A 14609-nucleotide genomic window follows, 5' to 3' on the forward strand; every position below is an offset into this window, starting at 1 on the left:
CACATTAGGGGATGAGCGTTGGAGCCCCGCGCCCTGTTTGACATGCAGCCCTTGCAGCAGGGTGTTGAGCCAGATGGCTTTGCCGGCCTCAGACGGCTGTGGACACGGCCAAATGCCACAAAGAGAGCCTTGGGAAGGAGATGGGAGGCTCCTGGGGGTGCATCCCCTCCCTCAGCCTGCTGCTGGGCTTGGCAGGGTGCTCGGCGCAGGGCGATGCAGCAGCCAGGCTGTGGCTGACATGGGGCAAACTGAAAGGCTAAGCTGGACCATAGCACCATGAATTCTTAGTTCCTCTGCCCGGGCTGCTTGGAGAGAAAGGTTAGTTAAGGAATCTTGCTCAGGAGAAATAAAACATGAGCACAAAGTGCCGAGGCCACGAGCGCGGGGTTCCCCGCGCCGCGCTGGGCTGCAGGGTCCCACAGCAGGGGCTGGGGGCCTCGGGGTGCCGTGCTCCTGACCTGCTCCTGTGTGTGCCCTGCAGCTGGGACCCTCACCCCCCTTCTAATCATGCTTCAAAAGCAGAGCGACCACAGGGAACCGTGTAAGGGTAAATGGTGAGATGGTTCAGCAGGGAAAGGGGCAGCTGCAAGGCTGGGAGGCTGGGCCACGACAGGGTGGGGGGCTGCTGGTGTCGTGAGGCTGTGCACGCTGCTTATTGCTCTTCATTATCTTAATTCTGCATCTTAGATCCTGCCGCTAATAGCGCGAAACATTATTGAACTGGAAATGTCACTTAATTATTTTTTTTTTAAATAGGCTCCGGAAGGTCAAGTGGTGGAAACAGCAGTGAACGCAGGCCGTGCTGCTGGTCCTTCAGCAGCAAGTGTGTCCTCTGCTCTTAGGGCCAGCTGGCTGTGACGTGAGCTGGCCACCAGGCTACTAATTACTCGTGTCCTCTGATGACTGTTGTCAAGAAACTGTGCACCCTTCTGCCCCCGAAGGAGCCTACAGCTAGCTGTAATGACCTGCTTCTATTCATGCATTCGTCACAGAGAATATTAATTAATGTTTTATTATGCTTTTTAAAAATCATCCGTGCTAATTTTAGGAGGGATTTCGGCAATGTCGTGGCATTAAGTGCAAATAACCTGGAACGAAGGGATTGTTTCTGCGGACGCTGGTATTAATGCCTCTCCCGAAGCGCTCGGCAGCGGGGGGGAGGCATTAGTGGTCCCATTACGCGGCGTTACACAAACGGCGCGTGGTGCTCGTGGAGGGGATTTAATGGCTTGGTACAATAACAGCCGAAAAGCTGGCAAGGGTAAGATAATGGACTGTAAAAAATATATGTTTATTGACACTTTCCTCATTGTTTGGCTTCTGCGGAGCCGACTCTCGGCGAGGCTGTGCTGGGCACACACACGTACCCCATCCGGCAACGGCACGCTTGGGATGCTGGTGGTGGCACAGCTCAGACCCAGCCCTGAGCCCCTTCCCCTGCCCAGGCAGACCCCGCTGGTGGGCACCGGGCAGAGGTGGCAGAGGCAGCCTTCCCCCATGGGTGCAGGCTTTGAAGCTAAGCTCGGGGAGGAGGCTGGTGTCACTTCACAGGCACATGCCCCCCAGCTGCATTTTGTGCCTTTATATCTTGTAAAAGCAGTGGAGCAGTGAGCGTTGCAGGGCCTATCCCCAACCCAACACAGAGATGTCGGCAGCTGGGGAGCGATGCTGCACACGAGGGGCTGCAGGGCAAAACCCCCTCCAGAGAGGGGCATTGAGCTGCAGCAGGTACTTTCTGTGCCTGATGAACCTAGCTGCACTGTGACCCCACACTGGGCACAGCCTTGTTTGGCTTCAGCTTCTAAACACAGGGTTAGAAGAGGGGAAAAAAAGCTCAGCTGCTTCCCCCGTGATAGCAGCGGGGCGAGGGGAGGCTTCTCTGGCTGTGACACCCACCAGGATGGGCTGGCACTGCCTCACTCTGCCCTCAGCTCTGGTATCTGCCCGTGCAAACAAAATGTTAGCAAGTGTTTTCTCACTCTCGGGATGATTCCAGATTTAATTTTTAATGCCATTGATTTCCTTGGATCCCACACATTTGCGTGCTGTGATTTGCCTGCAACGTGCCCGGCTGCGCGTGCCGGACAGGAGCCGGCAGCCTCGGGGGGATGGAGCCACCCCGAGCTGCTGTGTGGAAACAACCCGGGGGTGGGAGGCACCTGCGGGAACCCCAGGCAGTTAGTCACACAGCTCCTGGGATAATTCCTCTGCTTGGAATCTCATGCACGGATAATTATTACCCTCCTAATCTCATTGCTCAGTATTGTGATAGGTAGCTTCACCTCTCCGTTTCTCCCATACAAAACTCTCATTAGCGTTCTCGGCAGTGAGATAATTCCCCCCCCTGAAGGAGCTGAGCCAGGCACGGGCTGGTGCACGCACCCACGATGCTGCCCTGGTGCTGTTGCCTCCCACCGAGGGCATCCGCAGCAGGGGGCTGCCACCACGGCTCCTGCTCCAGGCCACACGGAGCTGTTTGCCTCGTGCTGCTAGTCAAAATAAATAAATAAATAAATAAATAAATAGACAAAAAGGGAAACTTCCACTTAGCCTTTCTTATGGCCCATAAAACACTGCTGGAAGAACACAGTTGCCAATAAAAGAGTTGCAGTTTGTAAGGAGAAGTTACAGTGGTTGTAAGGGGTGGCTGTGGCTGCAGCGCCGTGCTGCTCCTGCACAAGCCCTGCTGCTGGTGCAGCCCCAGAGCTCTGTGTGCCCACAGGGCTGGGTGTCTCAGGACAGAACCAGCAACAGACCCATCACAGGGGGCAGGAGAGGGTTAGAGAGGCACCAGGACGGCCTAATTACCCTCAGGAGCAAGGTTACAAAAAGCTGCAGGTGGGAGCAGGGCTTGGAGAGCTGCTTTCCCCAGCCTGGAGGAGGAGAGCTGGCGGTGTGGGGCTGGAAGGATGGGACTGCTGCCTGTGGGGGTGGTTTGGAGGTGAGTCTGGGGGGAAGGCAGTGACCACGACCTGCTGGGGGATGCTCCATCACCTCGGTTTTGTTCTTGGAGGCTCCCTGTGCCTCCTCGTCCCCAGCAGAAGGGGAGGCGTGAGGAGGGAAGGGGCCCAGGGAAGGGCAATTTGCAGCTGCACCTTGGGGCTGGGGGTGCTGCAGGCATTCCTGGTGTAAAAAGCAAGGACCTGGTCCCTCAGCACCATGCCTACAGCCCCAGCAGCAGGGTGGGACACCTCTCCTCACCGCGCCAGGACGTGGCCAGGCAGGGTGCGGGGGTGCTGCAGCCACCTTGGGGGCACTGTGGCCCCTCGATGATGCTCGTGATGATGCTCGCAGAGGGCTGACACAACTGCTTAACAGCAGGGTTTAAAAAAAAAAAAAAAAAAAAAAAAAGGTTGCCATGGTAACTGCCAGGCATTCTTTTAGTGTACTGGTATGGGCCATGCCAGCGCTGTGCAGCCGGTGTCCTGCAGGGCAGTGGGCGGCTGCCTGGGGCCATGCGTGCTCTTGCCCCATCCACCTGGTGCTGCAGAGGGTTCCCAAAATGTGGGGGGCAATTTTTACACCTGGCCCTGAGGATCCAAGCAGCTCTGGCTCACACAAATGCCCTGCATGGGGCTCTGGGCAGCCGGGCTCGTGGCGAGGTGGCCGCTCAGCGCGCGGGGCTCCAAGCGCACCGAGCCTGGAGCTCTGGTAGCAGTAAAAGCATTCCCTGGGTGGGTGGGTGGGGTTTGGGGCATTTCATCTCCATCCCAAAATGAATAATTTATACAAGCCGTTACTGGAGCCCGGAGTTAAACGATAAATGTTCCATGCGAACATGCTCATATATTTCGGTGTTAATATCCCTCCAGTGAGTTTCCCTGGCAGGCCAAGCCAGAATGGGACTGCCACGTTGCTTATTTACATCAAATATCATAAACTCACTTTCATTGGCATTTCCAAAGAGCCATTAGGGTGATCAGAGCACGAGAGCCCCACCAGTTGACTGCAGCTCCTGGTCCAGGGTGGGTGATGGCTCGTGGGGCTCCAAGGTGAGCTGAGGGCAGAAGTTTTTGGCAGTCGGGAGCACGGAGCCCACTGGGTGAGCACCTGGGTGCGGGAGGCAGCGTCTGGGCTTCCAGAGCCCAGTCTCACATTTTGCTTTGTGTAGCCGAGCCTTTAACCCCAATTATATCTGAGACCCTTCTTGCTGGGAAGGGTGGAAGAACAACATGCGATCCCGCAGCCTGTCGAGGTTTTCTCTTTGCTTTTGGTATTTAAAAGCCTTTCAGAAAGCCTGCAGGGGTTCACCCATATTCTCTGTGTGCCGACACCCAGACAGGCCCCGGTTATGTGCAGTGCCTGCAGCTCTGGATGGACCAAACCCATCTCAGAACAGCCACGCTCACCACACGCACACTCTCGCTTCTTCCTTCCGAGCCATTTGCTGCTTAGAAGATTTTCACCTATCAGTTTCAGTTCCCCTTCCAGAAATTGCATATCCCTTAAACGGACTTGAATGTAATGATGCAAATGCAGGAAGCAGGTAATTAGTCTCTGGAGGCTAGAACTGAGATTCAAGCAGTGAAATCATTTCAGGTGGATACAATTCAGGCTAAATCAGAAAGGCAGAGATCCCTGAAGAGCAGGCTGCTTTGGGGAGGGGTGGGCTGTGGGCGATGTCCCTGGAGAATCAGGTCCTCTGGTCCTCTGCCACCGGCACCAGGACAGGGGAGGGGACATCGTGCGAGTGTCCCTCAGGTGATGGCTCGCTAGTGTTTCACCCAGAGGAGATGAGGCTCTAGCAAGGGCAGGAGTGTGCTCCTTGAGCTCCTCAGCACCCCCTCAGAAAGCACCGATGGGCCCCAGCTCGGCAGTGCTGTGTCTGCCCAGACCCAGCTGCTGGGCTCGCGCACAGGCTGGCGCCGCTCCCTGCCACTCTCCGCAGCAGCAGACAGGCAGAAATGATCTCCAGGTTGTTGCTTTGTCTTTGTGCATTCTCTTGTCTTCAGCTGACTGTGCTGCAGGGGCTCTCTGATGTTCCTGGCGTGCTTTGGGGCTCCCTGAAGCTCTTGTGGCTGAAGGTTGTGCAGCCACAGGTCTCAGGGATGGAGAGGAGGGGACGGTCCCTGGCAGCCGGGATGCCCGTGGACACTTCTTGTGCTTTGCTCTACTCCAAAACACAGAAAGGATTTTCTAGACATCTGTGTCTGCCCATAAAACCTCCTGACTTCATCATTTTAAGCACACTTTCATCTGCTTCTCTTCTGCCCCTGCAAACTGCACCTGGTGCAGCTCGGGGCTTGCCTTGCTCACGCGACCGGGAGCGTGCAGCGTGCTGGCAGGGCCTGGGGAGCGACTGCTCCAAGCTCAACGGGAGAGTTTCTGAGGCAAGGCAGTGAGGGTTGGTTGGGGAAAATTAATTGAACTTCTATGACAAATACTTGCAGACCTAGAGCGAGTGCATATATACCTGGAAGAATCGTCTCAGAGAGAGCCTATTGTGGCTGCTGTCGCTCGTTCTGCTCCTTTTTCATATCTTTTTCTCTTGAAATTGATATGAGCTGGGGAGATGGTGAAAGAGGAGTTCATTTTATCCGAAAGAAAACTCGGAGGCACCTGGTCTATTTGGGAACATCTCCACAGGCTGTCATTGTCTGGCTGTGCCACTGTCTGGGCAGATTTAGCACATAGCCAGTGGGCTGCTGCAACAGGAGGGCTGTGATTTCAGGAGAGCTATAAATTTATATTCCCCTGTAATTGCAGCAGCACACCTCAGTGCTGTTGCCGTAGCAAGAAAATGGTTCTCCCCAATGCACTGGGGACTCGGCAAAGATGCTGGCACAAACGGGATAATGAATGTTAGATAACTTGTGTTGTTTCACAGACTGAGCTTAAATATTGAAAGAGCAGCATCCCTGTATCTGAGAGGGGCTTAAAATTACCTTAAATCTGAGGCATGTTTTCCTCTCTGCACACAGGGATTTGCATGGGGACCTCACTTCAGCGTTAATGGGATTTGTGAGTTTGGAACATATCCTAATGTGCTGCCTCCCTGGTATCTCCCGTCTAAGTAAAACAAGTCTGAATTTTTCATCTTAATTGCAGACCTGCGATCTGGCATAGACATTCTTGTACTGAAAAGCATCCTCTTTCTTTGGGGTATGTAACGGCAGAGGCGTGTGCCTGCTGTCTGCACGCTGTACGTGGGGACCCGGCTGTGTCCCAGCAGCGCTTTGCATCTCAGGGCTTGCTTCAGCCAGCCAGAAAATCCCCAAAAGTGGGGTGTCTCCAGCAAGACCCCTGCATGGACGAGCCCAAGCATGGTGTTCAGGGAAGCAGCGTTGCTGCTCACTGCTCCTGGGGCAGCCCGCAGCCACCTGGGACTCTCGGGCAATTCCCTGTGCTGCCTGGGGCTTGGCTCCCCCACCCCTAAAATTGGGTTTGTGGTGTGGCTGTTACCCTCCCACTGCAGGAGCACTCTTTAAAGTTGCTACTGTAGTGGAATAAAAAGTTATCTCCAACCCTGCAGGGATTTGGCAAAGATGCTGGCACAAGAATAGTTTGTAATGAGCTTTAAGACACATTAATGAAGAGAAGTATAATTATTATTACCGAGTTCAATTACAGCCCCTGGATTACAAATATTCTCCCACAATCCCTCAAGAAAGAAATGCATCCTGGCTCTGCAATTAAATAAACTGCATGTCGGAGGGAAGGAGGAGGATTAGGCTAGAGAAGGAAAAATTGCCTTGGCGGGAGGCTGGCAGCCCCTCTCTTCCTCCCGTGTGGGAGGAGGCGTCCCTGCTCTGCCCAGCGTGTTCCCTTTCCAAGTGTTCCTTGTGGAACGGGGGCTGCCTCCTTCCAGAGCCTCAGCATCTGTACTGCTGCAGCTGCCACGTCAGTGGAATCTAACAAACCCCGTCCTGAAATATTTATGGAAGTGCACACCTGTACGTTTCTGCTTCCCGGAGATGCAACCTAGGCAATTCTTCAGGGGATTTTCCTTCCCCGGCTGCTAAGCGTAGAGGCAAAACTGAAGGATTAGCATGTTTCCTACCGAGGAGCATGACCCAAGGCACGAAGCGGGGGGAGATGTGCAGGCAGAGCACAGCCACGGGTCAAGTGCTGGGGAAGCGGCACATCGAGTACACGGAGCTTGGCCCCAGCCACGCAGCAGAAACAACGAGCAGAGGTAAAAACATGTTCCCTGGGGAGCGACAAGGTCCAGGGGCTGGAAGAGCTGCTAATGTGCATTCAGGCTTGTTGGCCAGTGATGCTTGCCTCTGGAGAGCTTCGAGGGAAGGAGGAGAAGCCAGTGCTTTGCTGAGGGCTGGCCAGGACAACGAGGGGCATCTGATGTCTCCTGTTTGCAGCGAGAAGCCCTTGATGGGGAGGATCAGCCCCACACAGGTCTGGGGTGTGAGGACCAGGCTCCACAGCATGGAGCAGCACGGGATGCTCCAAACTGGTCAGAACTGGGATGCTGGTGCAGCTTTGCCATTTGCTGCTTCTAATGCTCACATCCACCCTGAAAAAACTTTGGATGTCGAAATGTGCTGAGTTAAGCACGGCAGCAGGAGTCCCTGGTCATGTTGTGGGTGCTCCTCTGCAGGACCTAAAGTGACAACGAGCTCCAGCAACCACACAGAAAGAGCTGGGGTGGCACTGGTGAGCCGAGCTGCCTCGCAGGGCCCTGCCTGGTGACTTGGTTCCTTCCCCTGGCAAGCAGGATGGCGGAACTACAGCCCCAGGGATCTCACAGCTTCTCCTTAAACACCGCTGTTGTCTGCAGGGACCTCTCTGGAAATGATGGAGCTGCCGCTTGTTTAAATTCTCTCAGAACCCGATATCAGAAGGCATTTCTTTGCAGCCTGATTATTGTTTAATCTTTCCTGCCTAACCTGGTTTACACACCGCTTCGGTGCTGCCTTTTGATCACGCGGGCTGTAGGAAACTTGTTTGCGCTGTGAACCCTACGGCTTTGTTCCCGCAAGTGTGCTACCCGTGGGGAAACTTTTGTCCAAACAGCCTCTAATTCCCTAAAGATAGAGAGCTGCCGGCTTTGCTTTCTAGTCGAAATGACAACACGGAATATGTGGTGTTATTCCTCTGCTCACGGGTGGTTTCCTATTCAGGCATCCTCACGTCCAACCCAGTTGTCAGAAGGACATCACAGCATGCCGGCGCTGCTGCTGGCTGCCTGGCGGGCACCTGAGGGATGGATGTTTCGGCTGAGGCCCACCACCACGATCTCCCAGGGAGGGATGCAGTGCACCCAGGGCAGGGTCTGGGTGCTTGCACTCTCCTCCTTACAGCATGCAGGTGTGTGGGTGGCGAGGCACAGCCCTCATGAGGCAGGAGGTGATGTGTGTGCTGTGACAGAGCGGAGCTGCTCCCAAAGAAAACCTAGGAGACCCACCTAATGAGGGTGGTGGCAGCGTGCTTGCCATGTAGAAAATATTTAAACAGGTTGTAATGAGGGCCTGGCTTCATTACTGGAGCCGTGTAGGGCTGATAACCGGATCGCTCCTGCTGCACTCAAGTCCCCCGTTGGAATGGATGCATGAGCGTGCTGTGCTCGAGGGCACCGCAGCAGTTGTCTTAGCGTGAATCTTGCCCATGGAACAATATTGCTTGCTGTTGCATGAACGGAACATGTCTCCTCTGATTGTTTTTCCCTGCTCTTTTGAGACGGATGCTGTCTGAGGAGCCCCATTGGTAGAAGGTCTTTTCTGAGGTGCGGAGGCAGCTTTTAATGTGAAATCTCTGGTATCAGTACTGGAGGGGGAAAAAAAAACCCTCTAAGTGCTTTGCGGATGAAGCTTGCTCCTTTTCTGCAAGGAATCAGTAAGACTTGGCAAGAGACTGGCCTTGGTGGCCCATTCTGTGGTCCCTCTCTAGGGTGTTTCAGCTGTAATTATCCTTTTTTAATTTGGGGAGCTATTGAACTGTAGCGATATTCCCCAAGTAGCTTAAACTGCCACTCCTGTAAGATACCAGGGAAAAAAAAGATGTCTCTCAATGGAAATACTGATAGTTTTTTTCCTCTGATAAGTCCTGGCCCAGCATCTCTGCTCGGACCTGCTCTGTCCTCGGGGACACCGCTCATCTGCCCAGCAACTGGTGATTCCTGAGAGCCAGGAATGAAACTGTTAAGGTTTTATAACTTCATGTATTGAATTATCACAAGTGACAAAAGGAGCAGGAGTTAATTCCATGGCAGAGACAGAGTATATCTCTGCACAGCAATCATTTCAAAGGCAAATAGAAATGTCTATAGACTCGGGGCCGCTCGATGTGCCAGCACCCTGGCAGGAGATGTGCTGTGGGTTCCCAGAGCAACGCCTCGGGACGGGGCTTTGTGGAGACATGGGCATTGCTTGGCTAAAAGGCAAGGCTCGTCTCAAGCTGGGTTCAAAGGGACGTGCTCATGTTAAGATCAGGTAAAATGCTGTAAAATCAGAATGTGAAATATCCTGGCAGCCTTCCATGTCCAAGCTCTTTAGATTCCCCTGTGCTGGGGGGTGATGAACGTGGTCCCGAGAGCCTGCGTGTGCTGAGAGGCAGGCTCCAAACCCCACAAATGCTCAGCTGGGGGTGGCTGCCCCTCGCCCCCTGCCCGCAGCAGGCTCCTTGCTTCCCTGCGCTGCTGCTGGGGCTGTCCTGGGCCTGGGGACACCATGGAGCAGAGCAGTGCCCAGCAGGATCACACAGCGACACGCTTTTCCAGCAGCTGCAGGCTGCCCCATGCTCCTGCCGTGTGGCTAGCAGGGACTTGACAAATTCTGGTGGGAACAGAGAGAGCTCGCTGGTACCTGCGGACGACAGAGGGAAGAAGATAATTTGTTTGCATCCTAAAAGTGGTCCCTGCAGGCAGATTTTGAGGCAGGTTTCCAACCATCTCCCTTCGGAGATGCCGAGCAGGCTTTAAAAACCCTTTATATTTTTAGCAGCAACATAATATCAGTGGAAATTTAATAAACTTCACCATCAAATATTTATCCCATTACAGTGGCTTAAGTAATTTAAGCTGCCAAAATCAACACAGTGTTTTTATTTTTAATGAGCCTTCTGTAAAACAGCCTCTTCTGTCATTGTCAGGTGTGCGTGGAAGAGAGGTATGTTTACTCGGAGCACTTTTAATCTCCCCAAAGAAACGGTGTTAAATAATGCAGAGCGTTTACCAAAACGCTGCCTGTCACTGGTAGAGAACCGATGTTGGGCTCAGCGAGTTGGGTGCTTGGGGTGGAGGAAGAGGAGGGTTCCTGCTTTGTGGCCGCTGCCCTGGCAGCTCGGGCAGCACTTTCTGAGCAGGGTGGGCTCGCAGGGGAGGTTTCTGCTCAGGATTTGGGGCTGGCTCTGCACACCCATCCCTCCACGGATGCTTTTTGGGGTGGCCGTGCACCGGGATGAGCGTGGGGCAAGCTGCCACAAGCACACCCAGAGGATTTGGTTGTAAGGGTTGGACTGGATGATCTTAGAGGCCTTTTCCAACCTGAATGACTCTGATGCTATCAGGAGGGGAGACGAGACCGAGCTGTGCCACCCCTGCACCATCCGCAGGTTTGTGTGGGAGCTGCCTTCACCTCCTTCCACCTAATATAAAGCAGTGCGGCGGTGACTAAGCAAAGAAATGATGCTGGGAGCACCTCGGGGCTGTGTTTTGGGCTGAGCACGGGGGGATTGCTCCCACCGACAGCCGGCCGGGTACCTGCGGGCAGCGAGGGGCTGGGGGAGATGGTGAGGCTGCTCCGATCCCAGCTGGGAGCAGCGGGCACCAGGGCTGCTCCTCGCCACCTCCCAGCCCCATTTGGGGTTGAGCTGCTCCCAGTAACGCTCCCAGTAACGCTCCCAACCCCGTTTTAACGCTGTGCTCGGGCTGCCTGCTGCCCTGCGGGGTGCGGAGAGGGAAGCAGAGAAAGGGGAGAGGGAAAGCCAGGAGGTTTCCCAGAGCCTCCCCGCCTTGCAGGATGAGGGCAGCTGCCCTGTGCCTGGCCGTGCCCGTGGCCAGGAGCTGCTTTTCCCACAGCCGCGCTGCATCTCCGGTGTCACAGTGACCCCCAGTGTCTGCAGCAGCCTCCCCCAGCTCCTAACGGGACGGCAGTCAGACCCCGCACCAACCTTCCTGTAAAAAATAATAATAATAAATAAATAGGGTTGGAAAGAGAACGCCTTTTTGCACGGCTGCTGTTAGATGGAGTCAGGAAAAAACCCTCTGTAAGCTGCTGTGGGGCTGTGGAGCAGCAGCTCCGGGTTGCCACAGCCCTCGTAATCAGGCAGGTTCCTGCAGCAATGGTAATGATTCGGTCTCAGTGGGATGCTTTGTGCTGGGAGAGATTTCCTTGGGTTTTGTGAAACGCTTTTAAAAAATCAACACTGCTTAAAGCAGTTAAAGCCTCTGGAAGGGGAGGACGCCTTGGGCAGATCGGGTGCCCTGAATCGGCTGGTGCTTGCTGAGTGCCTTGGGAGGGGTCTGCCACAAAACCACGAGAGACAGTAATGAAAAACAGGTATTTGCATCAGGATTTGGGAGGATCTTATTGCCAGCTCTGCTTGGGATCTGGCATCTGTGGCTGTAGGGGTGGCAGGGAGGGTGGTGTGGTGCAGCTCCTCTGCCAGCCCAGCACCACAGCTGTCCCGCTGCATGCTCCTTCTCTGGATCCCCAGCTACCCCTTAAGGTTTTTCATTAAAGTAATGAATTTCATAACTTTTCTTTGCTGCTCTTTCATGCAAAGCCAATGTACTCTGCTCAGTTGTATTAATTTCTTCAGATTCTAGCATTCTGCATTTGGCTCTTGATAAGAGATTATAAAGAAATCCAAAATAAGGCTCAAATAGAGGTTTTTCATCTGGCAAGTACAAAATTTAATTGCGTGTCATCAGTTCCCTGTTGCTGCTCTGTCTGGACTCCCTAGTTCAGGGTGTGAACGTTCCTTGGCAGTTAATATGAAGGTTTTAGTTGGGTTTGAGTGGTGCGAAGGCACTCCAGATAGCACTGCCCTGGGCAGCCGGTGTCAAAGGGCTCCAGACTCGCCTGAATGTTTCGGTTCCAGCTAGTTCTGTCAACTCATCAGCAATTCTTCCAGGAGACAGCGGCTCTGGCAGCCCAAAATCAGCAGCTCAATACGCAGTCATTACCTGAGTTGGCATGACAACATCGTGGCTGCGCAACTGGCAGGAAGGATGGTGGAAGGGCTGAGTCTCCAAATCCCAGCTTGGCTAATTCATCCCGCCGGGGCTGGCTCTGCAAGGAGGTGTTGGGAGCAGGAGGATGCTGCAGCCCAGCTCTCCCCATCCCAGCTACAAGGCGGGAGAACCTCATTCAGCTTTTTCCCCAGGTGCAGTTAATGAAGAAGGATGCGGTCACCTGAGCTAAAAATAACTTTTCCAGAGCAGGAAAAGACCAGTCCGCGCTCCTGCTGGATGCTTGGCTGGCTTGATAGATCTCTCATTCAACAGTTCACAGCCGTCGTGTTTACAGGCAACATTATTTTTGGCTGCTGTCCCCAGCATGTCACTAATGTTTAACCAAATGAACTTGGAGGATTATAACAGACAGGGACACTGGTGGAAGTGACAGGCACAGAGACAAGTGCTGCAAGAAGCTAATTTACACATCGAGTTTCACAGCCTGACCCTCCCTTCCTGCACAATAAGCTCATCAGCTGCTGCTTTGTACCCGCCAGCCAGCTTTCATAAAACTGAGGGAGATCACAAAATCTCCTTTTTTTTTTTTTTTCCTTTTTTATTTTTTTCCTGGCCTGCTTGCTTAGACAACAGATTCTAATAAAAAGCACTTTATAATATTGTTGAGACTAAGTCATCTTTTATGTGGAAATGTGAATTTAATGTAAATAGTTTGTGCTGCTCTGATTCTCTTTAAGGGCTTCTTGGCTGCTAGCAGTCTTTCCGCAGTCTTTCAAGTCACTCAGGAGACACTGACTGCTGCCGAGATGTGGACTGATCTTGGAGGGGGTCTCCATTCTTGCTGCCTCTCCTGGGATGCTCTCTGCACTACGCGATGGATGTTTTCTCAGAGAGGGATCAGCTGTATTTCAGAAAATGCAACATCTGCAGTTGTGAAATTGCCATCATTTTCTCATGAAGTAAGGTTATTGTTGGAGAGAGAATGCAGTGACCAGAATACAAGAGCTCTGCCAAAAACCCCAACATTCTGGATTTGTGTGTGTAAGGTGCTGCATCCCCTCACTCCCTGGTGAGCCTGGCACCCAGAAAGAAAGAGGGGAAGGACATCCCTTGTAGAAAGCATCTCAGTGATCTATTTTTGGCATGTGTTATTTGGCAGTCAGAGATAAGAATTTTGAAAGAAGAACAGAAGACTGGATCCGTATCCAGACAGAGGTGCAAGGGTTAGCCCTGACTGCTGTGTGGCCATGGCCATGCTGGGCTACCAAGCCTGCCAGGCTGCAGAGGGCTGAGCCACCTTGTCACTCTGATATGCATGTCAACTTTACCAAGCAGCATAAAGAATGAGAAATGCAAAGTGTTATGGAAAGAATTTATTAAAATCCTCAAAATTCTTTTTTTTTCTTAGTATTTTCAGTTCATGGGGGGAATTAAAACAGCAACCAAGTTTTCCAGCAACAGAAATTCTGTTCTGCAGCCAGCTCCAGTCCTCTTCTGTTTACGAGACAATATAAGTTTTCACTGTATAATAAAAACAATCATCTGTATTCTTTGGCTGCAAGCAACAACACTGTGAGAGAGTGGAGCAAGACTTGATGCTTTTGGAGGAGAATATGAATTATCTCAGCTGCAGAACAAAGCGCAGAAGACCCCTGAGCACTAAGTGAAATTGCAAAACAACATACCAGGAATGTCTCTGACCCTTGGCAGCTTAACTGGGAGACATTCTGGTTTTGAGAAAAAATGCCCTACCTGAATATTCTCAGAGGTACGTTGTTGCCACATTTCTGAGATTCAAATTGTTGCTCACGTTTTTTAAGGGCAGGTTGCAGGGACAAGAGTTTTGTCTGCTGACTTGGATTGAGGAGCACAGGTGACATCCTCAAACCTTAGAGAATTGTGGTATGGCTCTGAATCGAGTGAGAATGTTAAAGGTTTGCTATTAAAAAAAAAAAAGTCCAGGAGGACCCTGCTGTCCCCTCACCGCAACCTGCGGTGTTGGACCCTCGATCCCCTGCAGCGGGCGAGCCTCCTACCTCACCTCCCCCGGTAAAATGAGCGAAGATAATTACATACTTAAATCTAGGTGTCTTGCTGCTTTGCTACACAGAAATTCATCTGCTATCGTCAGAGTCCTTGAAGTTAAAGAGGGATTTGAGTTTCTAACATAATTCGTTCCCCGAGGGCTGTGGAAGCGAACCGAGAGGCATATCTGAATAATAAGTCCCCAACCGCACATCTTAAAACCGAAGCTAGTGCTGTTCCAGATGCAAGTGGAAGACCTGCAATGTTTATACCCCACACAGCCAGCGGGCACAGCTCGCTGTTTTTCACAGGCAGCGGCACACCGGGGAGGAGCGGGGCGCCGGCTCCCCGGTTTTGGCTTGCCATAGGCCGGTTTTAACAGCACCCTGCCCGGGGGACAAAGCCGGGGGCTGCGTTGGTCTGTGTGGTGCCCCCAAAGGCCGGCCCGGAGCCCCCCTCTCCCCGCCCCGGGGGCCGAGGCCTCCCCTCGCCC

At 52.9% G+C, this 14609-nt stretch overlaps 1 long non-coding RNA gene across 1 annotated transcript; it reads left to right on the forward strand.

Annotated features, from left to right (window-relative positions):
• The first annotated feature begins 2807 nt into the window (after positions 1-2807).
• On the forward strand, positions 2808-9986 carry LOC311422244. Its single transcript, XR_014685240.1, has 2 exons — positions 2808-2941; positions 5922-9986. It is a non-coding gene; the product is annotated as an uncharacterized lncRNA (long non-coding RNA).
• The last annotated feature ends 4623 nt before the right edge of the window (positions 9987-14609 follow it).

This window comes from Aythya ferina, assembly GCF_964211825.1.
Source record: "Aythya ferina genome assembly, chromosome: 21".
NCBI lineage: Eukaryota > Metazoa > Chordata > Aves > Anseriformes > Anatidae > Aythya > Aythya ferina.